General features: G+C 37.3%; 1 protein-coding gene across 3 annotated transcripts in view; it reads right to left on the reverse strand.

Moving 5' to 3' along the window:
* The window catches only part of LOC149545943 (magnesium/proton exchanger-like), a 145,015-nt gene extending 126,419 nt beyond the window's left edge, over positions 1-18,596 (reverse strand). The window contains exons 1-2 of one of the 3 annotated variants that reach the window (XM_089790889.1): positions 18,319-18,596; positions 17,979-18,185 (exon numbers count right to left, since the gene is read on the reverse strand). The gene's annotated coding sequence lies outside the window, so the exon portion shown is untranslated. Of the gene's footprint in view, positions 1-17,978 lie in introns of all 3 variants that reach the window. The other 2 variants (XM_089790891.1, XM_089790888.1) reach the window with 2 other exon arrangements.
* Between the last annotated feature and the right edge of the window lie 240 nt (positions 18,597-18,836).

Genomic DNA, 18,836 nt, shown 5'->3' on the forward strand with positions numbered 1-18,836 from the left:
TCTTGTCTTTCCTCTTTCTTATAACCCTAAAGGGCCTTCTAATTGTTAAGCATGAGTAGAAGAGAGGAAAAGTAAGAGAGAAGAAGAGAAAAGAAAAATCATAAGTTTCCAACCAGCAAGAAGGAAGAGCACCAAAGAGATCAAAAGTCCATTTGGGGAGGCCATAAATTGCATTGGGAGCATTAAGGAGTCAATATCAACACTCCTCAACTCATTTGCAAGAGGTAAGTGGTGATTTTTTTTGTATGATAGTGTATTATGCATTTTTTGTTAAATTTTTTTAGTTTTCATTTGCAAATCTTGAATGTTTTTTATTTTTACTAAATCACAAACTAGGGTTTGTTGTTTTGTAGCTTTTGTTTATTAGTTTCAAACTTTGATATTTTATATGAATTTTTTTATTGCAACAGCCCTTTGCTTTCATTTTCCGCAATAGTTAAAAAAGATGAACGTTGGAAATATAACGAAGAGTTTCTTGGAAGAACCAAATTTCAAACAAAATGTATATTTTGTAAAGAAAAAATAAATTCTATAGGTATTTATAGATTGAAATACCACATTGCTGCTATACCTGGACATGATGTTACAATTTGCACTCAACAAACTGCTGAGGCAAAATGCACTTGTTTAGTGACATTAAAAAAATTGAACAAAACAAATTGAATAAGAAAATGTAACTTGAAGGGTTAAGGGGTATTGGCTCTCATGTTCCCACATCCGCAACCGCATCTACATCAGCTTCCGCATCCGTAGGTTGTGTTGGAGAGGGTTCTTCCAGGCCTCTTTTCGTCCTAGTTCTAGTGCTCATGCGAGTGCTAAAGCTAGTCGGTCTTATACTAAAACAGAGTCCAACACCAACCTATTGCGGCCTAGAGTGCGAAAAAACAGAATGGATAGTTACTTTGTGCCCCGCACTACTCCTGGCTCCCAACCCACACTTGAGGGCATGGGTTTGAACAAAGAGATTCATGATGCTGTCAAAAAAGAGATTTGCAAATTTTGGTACTTTTGCAACATTCCATTTATTGCAGCCAGGTAATTGATTCTTTTTTCTTTGTTTTCTTTAAAAATAAAATTAAAAGTAAAAGTAAAACTTTAATTATATATACTTGTTTTATGATTTGAGTTTTTGACATCTAAATTTCTAATCAATATCATTATCTATTTGTGGCAGGGCTCCTTATTGGCAGAACATGATAGATGATGTTGCTATTTGTGGTCCGGGGTTTAAAGCCCCAACTGATGCTGAGTTGAGTGGATATCTCTTGGATGAAATGGTAGAGGATATGAGGGTTGAGCTTGAGGAGAACCGAAAGGACTGGATCGAAAAAGGTTGCACCGTCATGACTGATGGTTGGACAGATAGGAGGGGAAGAACACTCCTCAATTTTTTTGTATCCTATGGAGGTGATTGATCATTCTACTTTCCTACATACATAATTTTGAATCGTGATTGACTATTTCAAATTTTGATTTGTTGATTGCTAATTTTTTTGATGATCCATTTAACACTATAATTCGTTGTTTTGTTACTTGTAGGATATACCATGTTCCTCAAATCCATTAATGCTTTCGCTCGTAAAAAACGCCACATTCTTATGTGAGGTTATCAAGGAAGTCATAGCAGAGGTGGGGGAACAACATGTGGTGCAAGTGGTGACGGATAATGCAGCAAGTTATGTTGCTGTAAGTAAACTTTTAACTTTTCAAGTTTTGAAAATAAATTTATTTGAATGTTAAACTTTTTCTAATTCTAAGTTTCCTAAGTTTTAACATGTTTGAAATTTGAATTTCTAATTAACTTAAAATTGTTATATTTTGGTCCCCTTGTGCGGCACACTGCATTGACCTCATGTTGGAGGAAATTGGCAAACTTGAGTGGGTTAAGTCATGTGTGGAAAGGGAAAAAAATATATGCAAGTTTATTTATAATCATTCATTTGTCCTTAGCACAATGAGGAAGTAAACAGAAGGCAAGGAGTTAGCTTGTCCAAGCATCACAAGGTTTGCCTCGAATTTCATCACCCTCCAGTCCTTGTTGACATCAAGGGACGATTTGAGGAGCATGTTTGTTAGGCGGGAGTGGATTTCATCTTCCTATGCTATGACCACTGTAGGGGTAGATGTAGTGGATTGCATATTTGATGATGATGGTTTTTGGAAACCTGCTAGAAAAATCCTTAAGGTAAATTTATTGCAATTTAACATTTAGTACTTTACAGTTTACTATGCTAATTGTTTAATGATTTAGTTTTACTTTAAGTTATATTATTTTATATTTGAGTTTTGACTCAAATTTTTGTTTTACTTTATATGTAAGTCACTAAGCCCCTTGTATCTCCTACGAACTGCTGATGGAGAGAAGCCCTCTATGAGCTACATATATGAGGGCATGGATAGGGCCAAGGAGGCCATTAGAGCCTAGTATGCAGGAGTGTAGGAGAAGTATGCCCCTATTTGGGATATCATTGATAGGAGATGGCAGAATCAGCTCCACAGACCCATCCATGCAGCAACTTACTTTTTGAATCCGGCATTTCGTTTCCATCCTGACTTCAAGACGGATGAGGAGGTTCTCACTGGCTTATATACAGTCATCTAAAAATTGAGTAGTGATGAGGAAAGCGCTGCTGCAATTATTGGGCTCGACAAGTTCAATAATAAAGAAGGGCCACTTTTCTCTGGCAGGATGGCCATAGATGCTCGAGCAACAACACAGTTAGGTAAAAATTAAATAATATATTCAATGTTCATGAATCTAGATTCTAAACTTAAAGTTTATGACTTATAGACTTATAGTTATAAGTTGTGCATTTTAAATTTTAATTGTTGATTATGTAATTTTAGGGTTGTAATTTGTAAATGAGACTAATTGTTTTTATTTTCTCTTATTTCAGATAGATGGTGGCAAATGTTTGGGGCCACAACCCCAAAACTTCAAAAAATTGTCATCCGTATTCTGAGTCAGTCAAGCAGCGCTTCTAGATGTGAGCGTAGTTGGTCCATGTTCGAGCACATCCACTCGAAGAGGAGAAATAGGTTGATAGTGCAGAGATTGAATGATCTTGTCTTTGTTCGTTACAATCTTCGTCTTCGGATCAGACAGATTTTGGGCACTGACTCCTCTCCGATCATTCTAGAGGAGATTGATCCAGAATCAGAGTGGCTCACAAAGGTTGTGGATCCAATCTTCGCTGAGGAAGACCGTGCCTGAGTTGACCAAGTGGATATAGAGGCTAAGGCAGCTAGAGCACATTTAGGAACTGGTAGACGCACATGCACACGCACAAACACAGGCCCTAGCGACGTTGTTCGTGATCCCATCTTACATGCGGGGGATATGGCTCGGTGGTCCTCTAGGACCTACATTAGACGCCTTTTTAGTAGGTAGACTGGATACTCAGAGGCTGAGGCTGAGGTTGCAGCCGAGCTTGAGGATGATGTTGAGGATGATGATGACTATGAGGCTTGAGTTGGAGCCTTGTTTTTATATTTTGTTTACAAATATTGATATTGAATCATTGATAGACATACCTTTCAAACTTTCATGGATCTTCATCTTAGATTCTTACATACATTATGATTTGATATCTTATGGATCTTCATCTTACATACATTCTATGATTTGAATCATTATGATCATTTGATTTCTATTTACTTCAGCTAGCCTACAATTTACATCTTACATAACATAGTTACGTATGTGATGGATTTTATGTTCCAAACTTCCATGTTTATGTATGTTAAGTTTTAACTTCTATTTGATGATGTTATAGTGTGTTTAAGTTATATTCAATAAAGGGTGCATGAAATAAGTTTTAAATTGTTAAAATCTCTAAATTTAAAGGGTTTTTTCAAATTTGCCGATTCATCGCCAATTCATGGGCGATTCATGGCCGATTCACGATTCAATTTGGCCTTGCCGATTCCGATTCTCGTTACTTTGGTTTGAACCTCAAACATATTCCGAGGGTAAAGGAATTCCAGAGTGGGAACAAGCCATGACATCTGAACACCAAAGCTTGCTGAAGAACAGCACCTGGGTCCTTTCTGATCTTCCACCAAGGAAGAAACCCATTGGCTGCAAATGGGTCTACAAAATCAAATACAAATCAGATGGTACTTTGGACAAGTACAAAGCTCGTTTAGTGGCAAAGGGCTTTTCTCAACGTCAAGGCATTGATTATGAGGAGACCTTTGCTCTTACTACAAAGATGAGCACCATCAGATTGGTCCTAACCATGGCAGCACGGTTTGGCTGGAAGGTCCATCCGATGGACGTCAAGAGTGCTTTCCTAAATGGTGATCTCCATGAAGAGGTTTACATGATGCAGCCTCCTAGTTTCAAGGTTGCTGGTAAAGACCATCTGGTTCTCAGATTGGTAAAAGCTCTCTATGGCTTGAAGCAGGCCCCTAGGGCGTGGTACATCAAGCTTGATAAGTACTTCAATGATCACGGCTTCAAGAAGAGTTCTTCAAACTCAAATCTGTACATCAAGACTACTGACAGTGACATCATCCTTCTGGTTATCTATCTGGATGATTTAATCATCATTGGCAGTTCGGCATCTTTGATTCAGGGAATCAAACAGAGTTTATGTCAGTCTTTTGATATGACTGACCTTGGGCTCATGCATTATTGCTTAGGTGTTGAAGTTTGGCAACAATTTTCTGGTATATTCATCTCTCAGTCCAAATATGTCAAGGCCATGTTAGACAAAATCTGAATGCAAGATTGCAAACCTGCATCTACACCTATGCAAAAAGGTTCTCAAGTTATCAGCAAAGTCTGATTCTCCTTCCGTTGATGATACTACATACAGGCAACTAGTAGGCAATCTCATCTACCTCTCTACTACTAGACCTGATATCAACTACATTTCATGCTTTATGATAGCTCCTAAGGCTGATCATTGGATGGCAGCAAAGCGTGTGCTTCGTTATGTGAAGGGCACTTCAAATTATGGACTTTTGTACTCTCGAAGTTCTAATCCTAAACTCAGTGGATTCACAGATTCAGATTGGGCAGGCTCTATTGATGATAAAAAGTCAACATCTAGATGTGTTCAGTTTGGGATCTGGTGCAGTCACATGAACCAGCAAGAAGCAGCAGGCAGTTTCTCTCTCTGCTACAGAGGCTGAATACAGAGGGACTGTTAAGGTAGGATGTGAAGCTGTTTGGCTTCATCGGATGCTTGGGGATATGCAAATGTCACTAGCAGGACCAACTACTCTGTTTGTTGATAACGAAGGCATTATCAAGTTAGCACGGAATAAAATCTTCCATGAACAAACCAAGCATGTGGATGTTCACTGTCATTACATACAATAGCTGATTGAAGATAGGACTATAGATTTGCAGTATGTTCCTACCACAAATCACACTGTAGACATTCTCACCAAGCCTCTTGGTCCTAATAAGTTTGTCAAATTCAGAAGACAGCTTGGTGTGTTAGATAGATTACCCATTAAGGGAGGGTATTACAATAATAGATAAGTCGTCTATTATTAGTTAATGGTTATCTATTGTAAATATCTTAAGCTTAGTTTGCTTTTGTTTTTTTGCTTTCTCTAGAATAGAATGTTTCTATTCTTTACGATCATTTCTTAAGGAAACATCGTCTCATTCTTTTGTATATATTGACCTTTCGGTCTCTGTTAATATCAAGCAAGTATTTACCAATTACTTCGTAATAGATAGTCCCTATTGGTTGAATTTGGTGAATTTCAATATCGAGTAATGGGTACAAGCCGCCTTCTCGCAAGGATTTGAGTGGAAGGTTAGTATTTTACTATTTAGTAATTGTAAATAATTGTGATTCGCTTTAGTTCATTGTTATATTTTAAAGCTTAATTGTTATTTCATATTTTTTACTAACACTTTATTACACCTAAATTTTGTAGGTTGCTTGAGAATGCAGTTGATAGAGCAAGAGTATTGATAGAAGACCAAAAGAAAGGGTGAAAGAAATATGGCTGCACCATTTTATCTGATCAGTGGACAGATAGAAGAAGAAGAACCATTATTAATTTCTTGGTTGTTGGCAAAGATGATGTGGTGTTTTGGAAATCTGTTGACGCCTCCAACAAAGTGAAAATTGCACTCACATTGACTTTAATGTTGAAGAATGTTGTCATGGAGGTGGAAGTAGAGAATGTGGTGCAAATCATCACAAATAATGCAGTAGAAGGTAAATTTAATTTTTTATGTTCAATATGAATCATGAATGTAATGCTATGATATTATTCAATTTAGATATGATGTAAATATGGAAAGTTTGTAATTAATTATTGATTTTTTACTAATCTTTTAGTTAGAATCCTCCAAAAGAGGCATCCCACACTTTTTTGGTCACCTTGTGCAACACATGTCCTTGACCTTTTTTTGGAGGACATAGAAAAACTTGATTGGGTGAGTCTAGTTGTGGAAGATGTTGGGCGAGTCACTAAATATATCTATAATCACCCATGGTTTCTCAGTTTGATGAGAAAGACCACTAAAGATAAAGATTTGGTGAGACCCGCTATGACAAGGTTTGCAAAGGTGTTCTCGACGTTGCAAATGTTCTCGACCACATATTGGCTCTGAAACAAATGTTTGTGTGTGTTGATTGGGTTGCTTCACCTTACTCAAAGAAGCCTGAAAGAGAGGCTATGGCACGGATAGTCTTTGATGATAGTTTTTTTGCAAAGGCTATGGAGATTGTGGAAATAACTTTAAGAATGAAAACATTATATTTTTAGTTGATTCAAGTTTCATTATTAATTCATAACTTACTATGTTATTAACTAATTTGTATTTTTCAAATTCCAAATGTAGATGTGGCATAGACATTTGTAGATGTCTATGCCCCTAGTTAGAGTCTTGCACATATGTGATGAGCAACAATCCCCAATGGGAGGTCTTTATGAGGCCATGGATAAGACCAAAGAGGCTGTTAGAAACTACTATCATGCCAATAGACTTGGATTTGACCCCATTTGGGAAATAATTGATAAGAGGTGGAACAATATGCTCCACCAACCCATTCATGCAGCAGGCCACTTCCTCAACCCCAATTTCAGGTACTATGATTGTCCTTGAGATTTTACTAAGACTTCATTTTACTTTACTTTTTAAGATTGTGTAATAAGACTTTATATCATTTTCTATTTGTTTTAGGGCTGATGATTCCTACTCAGATCTTAATGGAGAGGTCATGGAAGTTCTCTCTAAATGCATTGAGAGAATGATGTCCAAAGAAGCGGAGAGAGCCCTTGTTGTGACCAAACAACAAGTCTATGTGGAATTGAGGGGTAATTTGTTCTCTTTTATGCTAGCAAAGAGAGCAAGAGCTACTCAAGCACCAGGTAAAGTGTCAAACTTTAAAACTTTTGCAAATTGATAAGTTGTGTTTTTTTATTATCTTTTCTCATTGCTTTATAAATTATTATATTTTGTTTTGCAAATGGTTGGTGGGCAAGTTGGGGTGGCAATACCCCCAATCTAAAGAATTTTGCTCTCAAAGTCTTATGCCAACCTTGTAGCGCATCCCATTGTGAGCACAATTGGAGCTTATTTGAGTCCATCCACATAAAGAAAAGAAACAGAATGACTCAAAGATGGCTTAATGACCTTGTTTATGTGCATTATAATCTCAAGTTGGGCATAAAAATAGCATAGAGTTAAGCACTACCCGGTCCACTTGATCTAGAAGAGATGGATCCTTATTCTGATTGGACAGCACAAGAGCTAGGCCCATTGTTTTCAGCAGATGAGATTGCTGATTTGGAGAGGCAGGCCATGGAAGGGGGTGCTAGAATAGATTTTCATTTCATAATAGATGAAATTGAGGATGAGGACGATGATGATTCAAGCTCAAAGGAGGGATTACCAGTGCCACATATAGGAGATACATCCTCTTCCAAGACATTGAGCCAGTCAGTAGGGATGTCAAGCGAGGAGGCGCAACCACAGACTTCACAATCATGTAGCTCACATCCAATCTCAGTGCGAGGCACTTCTTCAAGGACTAGACTCCCTTGCTTTCCTGCTAGTGCAGTTGGAAAGTGGAAGATGTGATTGTATTAATGTATTTAGTATTTACTTTTAGTTTGACAAATTGAAACTATTTACTATTTTGCTTCTTGCCATCAGCATTCCGCATGAGAATGTGATTTTGTACCCACTATGCATTTATATATATCTAAACTTTTCTTGTTTCTTATGTGTTCTCTTTAATTAACTTATCAGATACATCTTCTCATTAAATTTTGCAAAAAAAATGTATTTTTAATAAAATTTCAGCGGGTTTTTTAGGTTCCCGAGTTTTCTCGAGTTTTTTTTAAATTGTCGAGTTTTTCCCGATTAAACTTTTGGGGGGCTTGGCGAGTTGTTGCCGAGTCCGAGTTTTCCAACTATGGATTTAATCGTCAAATGAATTTTCAAGAAAATCCTCATCAGAGGGGTAGTGATGAGCTGTAAGTGTTGCATCCATATCAATAGAGGAACCCAAACCACTAGTAGTAGAGGGGATTGTGAACTCATAATCCTCCTCATCGTCCACATCAATCAAAGTGGATCTAGCAAGATTCCAAATGGTCATATCTAAATCAAAAGTCTCGGGTGCTACATTCCAAAGCTTCTTGGGCCCATTCTTGTACATTAGATCCTTCCGTGCCAACTAGTGCAAATTGTTGTGAATGAACACAAGGTCTTTTTCTTTTTTTAGAGCCAACCGGTTGCGTTTGACTAAGTGGATAAAGGAGTAAGTACTCCAATTCCGCTCAACGGCAAAAGAGATGGCAAACTAAAGAGAAATTAAAAACTATCAATACAACAATCAAGATAAATTCAAGGAATTGAGAATGTTAACCTTAAGCTTAAGAAATTAACTTTAGGTGCTAAATTTTACAAACATACTTGGGATAGGACCTTTATGGCAAGAGATTAGAGGTACATGAAGGCTTGCCCATGAAGGTACCACCATTTGATGGCATCCATCCTACTTTGCTCTGCTATAGCAATAGGGTGAAAATTCTCGCCTAAGATGAAGGCAGCAAATTCACTCTTCACAATTGTCCCAATCCCTGGATCTTGGAATATTTTAGTTAGTGCTCTCTTATACCAATTTGCAACCTGTACATCTCTAAATGGTGGCACTCTACCTGGAAGGCAAAGTACATCTACACTATAGTACCTGGGGATAACAAAAGACAATTGAACACTATCAAATATCAATAGCACAGGCATTAGATAACATAAGCACAAGCATTTGATAAGCACTACAGTACCTCGAGGAGAGAGCATATGCAAGGAGGTGCAAAGGTGTGGTCATCTTGATCCATTGATGATGAATAATTGTTTCCACCTTGTTGTAAAGGGTGTCCTGGGGATCATTCTCTCTCCTCGGTATGACCTAGGATATGAGATATGAATAATAATTATAATTAGTGATTATGTCAATTTAAACTTTAGAATCTAGATATCTCTCAAATAAACAATTGTTGTAAAAGAGCGTAGAACTTACCATTTTAATTTTTCCCAACATAGTGTCCATGGAATCATAAATATCCCCAAGGCATGGCTCATCATTGTTTACAAAGCGAAGCATTGCCATTATTGAATCGGTGACTTCCAACACATAGGTCAAAAGACCCCACCAATCCTCATCTAGCATCATTCTTCTCACATTTAAAGCCCTTGTTGTATTGGAATTCTTCCAAACACCCCATTGGGGGCTGATAACCATATGTTTCAATGCTTCCTTTACCTTCACAAGTCATCTCAAAATGATTGTGTGAGAGGCAAAGCGAGTTTTAGCAACCTAAGAACATGTTAAACTCTTGTTAGTATTACATTTAAAAATTAAAACATGTTAATGTAAACAACAACAAAAAAAATCATGAAATCCAATAATATATAATTGAATATTAAATATACAAATCTACCTTCGATAATTCCAAGTCCAAGAAATTCTTAAAAATTGCTTGTGACATGAGGTGATTTGTTACAAACATTTGAATCTCTTCAGCTTCCTCATATATCTTTTTCACCCAATCTATTTCGGTGCCAATTGATTTCATCATCAAATTGAGAGTGGATGGTGCATGGTCTCCAAAAGATAAGATCATATCTGGACTCTACAATTATCCCTGTAGCCATGCTAACTTTTGCATTGTCCATGACCACTTGGACAACATTATCAGGACCCACTGACTCTATGGCATCAATGAGAATGCATGAAATAAATTTTGAATCTTTCACTTGCCCTTTACAATCAACTGCCTTCAAGAACATTACCCCCTTAGGGCATACAGCAATAACATTGATCAATGGACGGTTTCTACAATCTTACCACCCATCCAAAATAATAGACACACCCGATTGAACCCAAGAATCCTCTACAGATTTCCTCTCATCATGTAATATGGTAGTGCGCAACTTCCCATAACCAGGTGGTCTGTAACCACAGGGTGCTTCATGTATTGCTTGCACCATCTCCTTAAAATAAGGTGATCTTACAAAATTAAATGAAACACCATTTGCAATTAAACAACTTCCAATTTTGTGATCAGCAATCTCTCTTATTTCATTTTGGAATGCCCTATCTAGTGGGCCTCTCTTGCAGGTGAGTGGAGATGAGTCTACATCTTCATCATTTGTAGTTGGCATAGGCAAAAAAGGATGTGTTCTTGTGCTTGTTTGATTGGATGGTGGTGCTGGTGTATTTGCTCTTTTGGAATTGCTCTATCATCATCTTCTTGCTCTTTCACTAACATTGTTATTTGTGCAACTGGTAATCCCTTCTTATCTTCCCCACTACCCTGACACATGTTAATTCCTTCACCCGCAAGGCCCAAAAAAATGTAGTTTCACTCAGAAATAGGAGCTTCTGTGTTGTACATTGCAATAATTACATTTCCATATGTATGCCCCACCTCCAATACATTGTGTGACTCTTGTTGTGTGTCTCCATAAAGGAGACCCCTTATCAATTTTGAAGCTTGGTGATCCAACCCCACCCACTGAGCGTTTACTACTCATTGTTCTATTCTTGCACTCTAGAAAAAAAAAGAAAGAAAACCATGCTTCACACTTACACAAAAACTTGAAAATTTGGAAAACTAGAAATAAATCAATAATCTATGAAAGAACTCAAGAATATGGTTGAAATGCATACCTTAAACACTTCTCGCAAGGTATTTGGAGCTCCACGACTGATCTCCTTTGAATCCAAGCACTTTACTTCAAACTAGCAACTATGAGAGAGCGAAATAGAGAGCAAATGTGAGCGTAAGTTAACTTGCATAATGACTTCAAGGGTCGTTTTTAGGGTTTGGACCAAAAATATATATTAAAAATTTTCATTCAACCCACTTTTTTACCTTTTTTATGCTCCCTTTCACGCGGATTCGCACGGATCCGTGGTGGATCCTCGATCCTACCTGTGGATCTATCACTGCCTGTGATGGATCCACAGCCAGGATCGCAGATCCAAACCCAGATCAAACCCAAATCTGGATTCAGTGTCCGACACGCAAATCTAGTAACTAAGACAACAATCCTCGCTTGTCACAAGTGGTATCAGAGCTTGGTCACAAGTTTGAATCTCCTCAAGTAGTACTAAAGGGGGCATTGTTGGACTAACCACCACTGTTCCCTTTCAGGATACATGACATGGCTTAATTGTCTCCTGTGTTCTTTCTATAAGTCTGGTGGTTGTATCGGGCATTAATAAGGTTGATCTTTTGGTGCAACGGCAACCCTAGCTTGTAACACACTCAACTCCTCTAACTCAATTGAGCTCGTTGAAACCAATAGTATGACTTACTATAAATAGTAAGTCCCTCAAACAAAGCCAAAACACACTATAAGCTACTGGAAAGCCTATAACCCCACAACTAAGACCCTCAAATCCCACTGTTAGCTCACGAGGGTCATGATGGTGAACTAACCAAGCCAACTACAGGAACCTGATAAAAATGGGGATATTACAAATCATTATTTCACATGGAATATAATCTGTCTTAAAAGCAATGCTTTTAAGTGAAAGGTGTGTTGAAAAAGCTTTTTAAAGTGAAAAGTGTCTTCATGAAGCTTTTAAGTTGGGAGCTGCTTATCATTAATTCAAAATTATTAAATGAAAGCTTCTAATTAAAAAGTGTATTCATGAAAGCTCTTTAATGAAAAGTATGTGAAAGAAGCTACTTGCTTTTGGTGTCTTGAAGAATTCATCTTTACTTATTATAGAAGCAATGCTTCTGAGTAAGGAATTCATTCTATTGCTTATGTTATTTTGATAACTTTGTGTTTGGAGAAGAGATTGAAACAAGGGTTTCAAAATTATTGGAGAATTGTGAATTCTTAACCATTTCAGCACTTTGAATCTATGTAACACCACGTGAAATGGGCTCTATCTACTGAGTATTGGTTTGAGATTTATCTGAGGATTGAATGGTGTTGCTGTATACCATTCAATTAATTATCTGACTGCATTTTGGAGAGGGTTTGGAATGAATTTCATTGCGTTGAATCTGCTGCAATGCTTCTTCAAATTTGGATGCCATTTAGAGGAATTTATAGAGGCTGAAATCACTGTTATTGGCTGGTCTTTTCCTATGGATGAGTGGCGTCTGAATTACCAGCAGCATTTACCATTCACAAGCTACGTTTCATCATCTACTGGCAGCAATTTGAATTCACATCTCGAAGGCATTCACACAGGAATATTGGAATGGAATTTCAGTAGCTCCAAAAAGGATTTTCTACCCAAATACTTCTAGCACCCATTTGTAAACCAGGTTCTTTGATAAACTAAGTTATTGCTTATATGTTTTTGCATTGTAATAATTGCAATTGAAATAATTGTGCTAGCGCTTCTAATTAGTTTAGATTTTGTGTTTAGTTTATGAGCATTTCTATATATTTGGAAAAAACAAAGAATTGCAATTTTCAAAAACTCAAAACAAAAAAAGAAGCCATTATTCAGCGTAGTTTAAGATTGAGCCAGCAGGGATCCTTACGGTGGTATCAGAGCTTGTATGATAAGTGTTTGACAAAATGTCAAACCACTAGAATTGAAAGTAGAACCCATTGAGGTTCTTTACAGTGGTATTAGAGCTTGCATGATAAGTGTTTGACAAAATGTCAAACCACTAGAGTTGAAATTAGGACCGGTTGGGGTTATTACAGAAATCCTTACACGTTGCCTCTCCTTGACTCTCTAATAAGCAACCGTCCATCATACTCACATCTAGTATATCTGGCACCTACAATCAAAGATGTCATCATTGACTGAATAAAAATGTAAACACACCAATAAAAAGTCAACTCTTTCAAAATAGATAAGACCAGACAATATGGCAATCAATTCAAGTAGAACCCTATGAAACAACTTCAATTGCAACTTGAATAATTGCAGAGCAGCACAATTGGGATCATTGGTTCTAGACAAGAGGTGGATAAGAGCGCAAACAAAGAGACCATTTACAATGTACACTCAATGTTAGCTTTCTCAGCTATGCACATTTTGCCTAAGTAGCATGTGCCCCTTCATCAAGCATGCAAATACAACCACTGCAATGCACATGTGGCCTGTGCACTAAACTCTAAATTATCATCCTCGGATGGGATGAATCTGCTCCTTCTTGGTGTGACAAGTACTCCATTGCTTGGAGAGGCCCCAGTCAAGTTGTGAGGTACTTGGGTATCCATTTTGCAGATGACCCCAATCTTAGAGATATATGGGATTGGGTTAAGATTAAAATTGAGTAAAAGCTTAACAATTGGAACAATAGGTACTTGTCTCTTGCTGGAAGGTTTCAGATCTGTCAGAAAGTGTTATCCTCTTATTCTGTCTACTCCTCTACATGGCTATTCAATTAGGGACAATTTGAATTTCTACAAAAGATTATTAGGGACTTTCTATGGTCGGATGGAAAAGGCCATATAAGGAATCATGTTGTTTGTTGGGACTGGTATACTAGAGGAAGAGAAATAGGGGGGCTAGGCCTTAAGAACTTGAAGATTCATGTTGTGGCCCTGAGTGCCAAATGGATTGCTAAAACCACTCAAGGTGGAGAACCCTGGAAAGTTCTTGTTAGGAACAATATTTTGAGGGCAGTTCCCACTCATGCTAAGTCTTGGTCAGGGCTAGAATTGAATGACTTTTTATTGTTTAAAAGGGAGATCAGGGTAGCTGGTTCTAATATATTTAAAGCCATAATAGCCATATGGAAGAGTTGGAACTATGTTAAGTATCTGGTTGAAGGTGGTAACTTGATTGAGGACAATGGTAACATTTGTGGGAAAAGGTCTATATGGCAGAATCTATCTCATTCTGATAAACCGTTAGCTCATCTACAAGGTTGTTCTGCTAAGAAAAGAGCAGCTAATGGCATAAAATGTTTTTGGTAACTTATCTTGAATAGTGAGCTATTGAGCTGGGATGAGTTGGCTTCTAAGTTTAATATCCCTGCTACTCAGTGGAGAACTTAATCATTGGTAAAGGATGCTTTCCATAGCTTTGGCTTTCCTAAATCCTGTTGAACCTGAGGCCTGCTCTGCAACCCTGAAATGGCCTGATACCTCTCATTTGCAACATATCAAATCCAAGTACATTTTTTACCTCCTTAACCACGACTGATATTTTTGACCATCTTAATCTTAAATAGAACCTAAACTTAGATTCAGCCACTTGGGGAAAAATTCTTTGTTAATCTGTGCCATAGACCAATTGAATCTAATGTGTCTTGTTTCTTATGGCAACTTTTACTTCAAAAACTTCCATTCAAGAAACCAGGAGGAGAGCCAAATATTTGCTCTGTGTGCAGGAACTATGAATCTGTTAACCATGTTTTCTTTGGTCTCACCTTGAACAGTAACTTTGAAATTTCTCATATTGTTTCTTCTTGTATTATTGAAAACAGCAAATTTTCTAATATGTTTTGGGTCTATTTTCTCTGCTCTTGTACATTGGCTCATTTGGAAAACTAGGAATGACAATGGGTTTAATGGTCCTTAGAGATGGGAAGATAGAGTACAGCAAGAAAGAACTGGCACACAGATATACTTCTATGATTGCAAAGGATGACTTTGATCTTACACTAGCAGAGTTTATTCAGCAGCTGAAGAATGACAGCAAGTGGAAGCAGAAAGACAGAGGGCCTTCTCTGAACACCATTCCTTGCACTGATTGTGTTGATGCTCCCTTTCAACCAGTTTCCTCTGAAATGTTGAACATTCCAAGCAGTGAACCCAGCAGTTGATCAAACCATAGTGATCCAAGCAGCTCAGCTACTCCTAGTGCTGGGTTCAATCCAGATTATTTCATTGTGGAAGATGATTCAGACGATGAATGGCAGGGTTACTTTTGTTAAAGTGGTTCCTTCTGTCTGATGAGTTAAGTGCAATACTTTTAATTTTTAAACTGTGCTCGCTCTGTAATTAACTTATACGCTCTGGACTATATGATCTGTGATAGAGGGTATTAACTGCAATACTTTTAATTTTTAAACTGTGCTCGCTCTGTAATTAACTTATACGCTCTGGACTATATGATCTGTGATAGAGGGCATCACTGATGAATACTTTGACGATGCAGTTCCTTTTTCATTGAATATCAATAGAGAAAAAAAAGTAGTAACTAAACCCTGATATAGGCCCATAAGTACATTTTTATGACCTTCTAACTGGATTCAATAAGTTTTCATAGCATATGGGATTAGTTTAAGAGCTCTTTCTATAGCTGGTCGTACAATCTTTTTCAGCTAGCTCTCTCTGTAGCTGGATATACGGTTCTTGTATCAGTACCTAGGTCCAAAACCTAGTCTTAGCAATTGCACTGTCCCCTTCTTCCAAATGAGTCATTTATCGGAGACCATAAGCCTACTGTAGGCTAATGTCCAGAAAATAAATTTGGATTTTTTTATTTTAAATTATTTGATAAAGTGACATAAATGATTCCAAAAGAAAATAATACTAAGCCGCTTGATAAAAGTGCTTTAATGACATATTTTAAGTTTGAAATTAAAGAACCTTTGGGAAAGTTCTACGGAAAATTATAGAACGTGATTTGAGAGTTCATTTATATCTGTTGGATTTTATTTTCTATTTTGACAAATTGAATGCTTTCGTGAGAGCAAACCCTAGGAGGAAAACCATGAGGAATTGGTTTCAGTGGTGAAACATCTACCCTAGCCAATTTGCAGATTGAATCAAAAAGGTTTCACGCAGGTGCTAAATGGTTGAAGATTGAACAATTTAATAGAGGTCTGCAAGCAAATGATAAAATATTATTTTTAGACTGATTAAGAGGAGGGGCTGTATTCTTAGTTTGGCCTATTCGAGAAGTTGAATATGATAACAAAGATGACACATCTTACCAGGCGCTATAAGTTTTTTAGTGATTTAGGTGATTGAAGTTGAATTACAAGTTGGGCGTTAATATTCCAAAAGGAACATTATCTGTCTGAGAAACTCCAAGATTGCTAGCTGCATTCAGTCTTCTGGGACCTGATACCAGACAAGCACCATTTCAGGCTGTGAAAGGGGTGTAAGAACTGTGATGCCTGGTGTAACATGAATTGTAAACTGATTTAGCAGGGTGTAGGGTTGTCTGAGTTTCAATTCTAGGACAATCTGCATTCACTACGTCCAGAATATGGCATTGGCTGCCAAAAGAGATTAGAAATACACTTGTAAACTCTGTTTTTCTGTAATAAACAATTTACAGCAGTTTGCATCAATCATGCCTTTCGTTTACAGTCATGCAATGAACATGTATTTGTTGGGTTGTAGTTTTTTTTGTTGAATTAGGGTTTGAGCATTGGAATGTTGAAATACTATGGTTAGCATGCTTTCCCATACACATTGAACGATCCTACATTGAATGATCCTCCGCAGTTGAGTAAATGAGAAACACCCTTAAAACACTTTCATACAAACTGTCTCGCAAAATATCTCCCTACTAAACATTGCCAAAGAAAAGAAAATGGTTTAGAATTTGTGTAAGATGATTACAGTATTGGGAAGCTCTTGTCATGCATCCTCTCCATTCTCCGTCTCTTCTTTTGCATGCATCCTGATGATGGATCACGGAGTGTGATCTGAAATGTTGACGTAAAAAATTGTTCACACAATCGAATCCAGAAAACAAATTACAACAAGCTCTTGTCAATTTCTACAATTTGGAGAGATGATTTGACCTTACAGTCCTAACTAGTTGGTGCTACTTTGTTCATAATTTCCTTTACAAAAGGAATCCTAACGAAAACTCCCACGCACGCCATCTGATGTGGGCCACATGTGCTGCCATGTGTACTTGAGCATTTGCCCTATTGACTGAGTCGTTGGAACCTCTTTTAAGCTACCACTCCTAATTCTTACTGGTATTAAATATACCCTTTACGAACTGAGAAGGTATTGCCCACAAGCAAGTAAAACGAAAGATTAATATTTATATCTACTGTTACAGCTGTCCTGTTTTTATTTGATTCCACCCCCCATGAGTACATTTGTTTCCAAACTAGATGAGGGACATGGCAGATTAACCACAGCTTCATTGACCTAAAGGAGTTAAGTAGTGCACTAACGCTGGAATTCCAGGGAAAAGTATGTGAAAAATAGGACGACAAAGCATTTTTAGATTGAATAAGGTTGAATTTTAAATAATTGTAAAGTTGGATGAACATCAACCAAAGTTCAGCAGAAACATTTGGCAACTGATATTGAGTTTGAGCTTGGCATTAATGTCTGTAAGAATCTGTCACCAAATTTCCGAAGGAGGCAACAAACTAGGCCGAGGTCAAGCTTCAAACACTCTTACACCACAAGAAAATTTGAATTACAATTACGCATGGATCTTTGAACCACAAAAATGCATCAAACTCTACAACAATAACAAGTGAATTCCGAAAAAAATTTAAATTCAAGCATCCATTAAACAAACAACAGACAAGAACGAGGTCAACGAATTTAGTCTAAAGAAATCTCGTACCTTCGCCGAAAATGATCGTACAAATCAATAAAATTGGGCCTCTGCTACCTTGCGGCAATATTTTCGATCCGATCCCGAGCAAAAGTTCGGTTCCGTAAAGTATACAAACAGAGAAATTGCAAACCTCTAAAAAATCATTCAGCCCCGAAGTAACAACTGTGCATGCTCTAATTCGTCATCTATTTGCATGTTGTCAGCATTCCTTGCCTGCGAAAACATGGCGAAAAGTATTAAATGCCATTGAAGGCCGTTTCTCCTTATATGTTGGCCACGGCGAGAGAACATTTAAAACGAACAGAATTAGGAGTGCGTAAATAGAATAACGAGTACAAGTACGCACTCTGAGGTCAATATAATATACTGCTTTATAGATGTCCAGGGGAAGTGTTAGAGCCGTTCCAGGTCTAACGATCGAATCTCCTTGCCTCCGTCACTTTATAAAGTGAAGGATCTAAAGCCTCATAGGCTCGGAATTATTTCTTTTCCAGCTGATTATATTTGTCATAATTAGGTAGTGCAGAAACGTTCAGTATCAAGAAAACATAGAAATGCCACTTCATTCCCGCAGAAGCTATAATACCTATACACGTGATCGTTTTCAACTAAATATGAACTATAAATTTAAAAAATATGAAAATCTACTATAAATAAATAAATAAATGTTAAAATCTAATGTCCACAATTAAAATATAACTCCCGGTGACCACACGAAGACAAACAGAAGACAGCTGTCAGTCGTGTCGTAGTGTGAGTCTAGTCATGCATTGGAATTTTTATAGATTTTTAATTGCAAAAGATACAAAATACCTAAATATCGTCCTCCTACGGTCCCACTGGGTATGTTCAACGGCTACAAAC

The sequence above is a fragment of the Cupressus sempervirens genome, chromosome 7, assembly GCF_028749045.1.
Source record: "Cupressus sempervirens isolate cs-2001-9-10 chromosome 7, ASM2874904v1, whole genome shotgun sequence".
In the NCBI taxonomy this organism is placed as follows: Eukaryota; Viridiplantae; Streptophyta; class Pinopsida; order Cupressales; family Cupressaceae; genus Cupressus; species Cupressus sempervirens.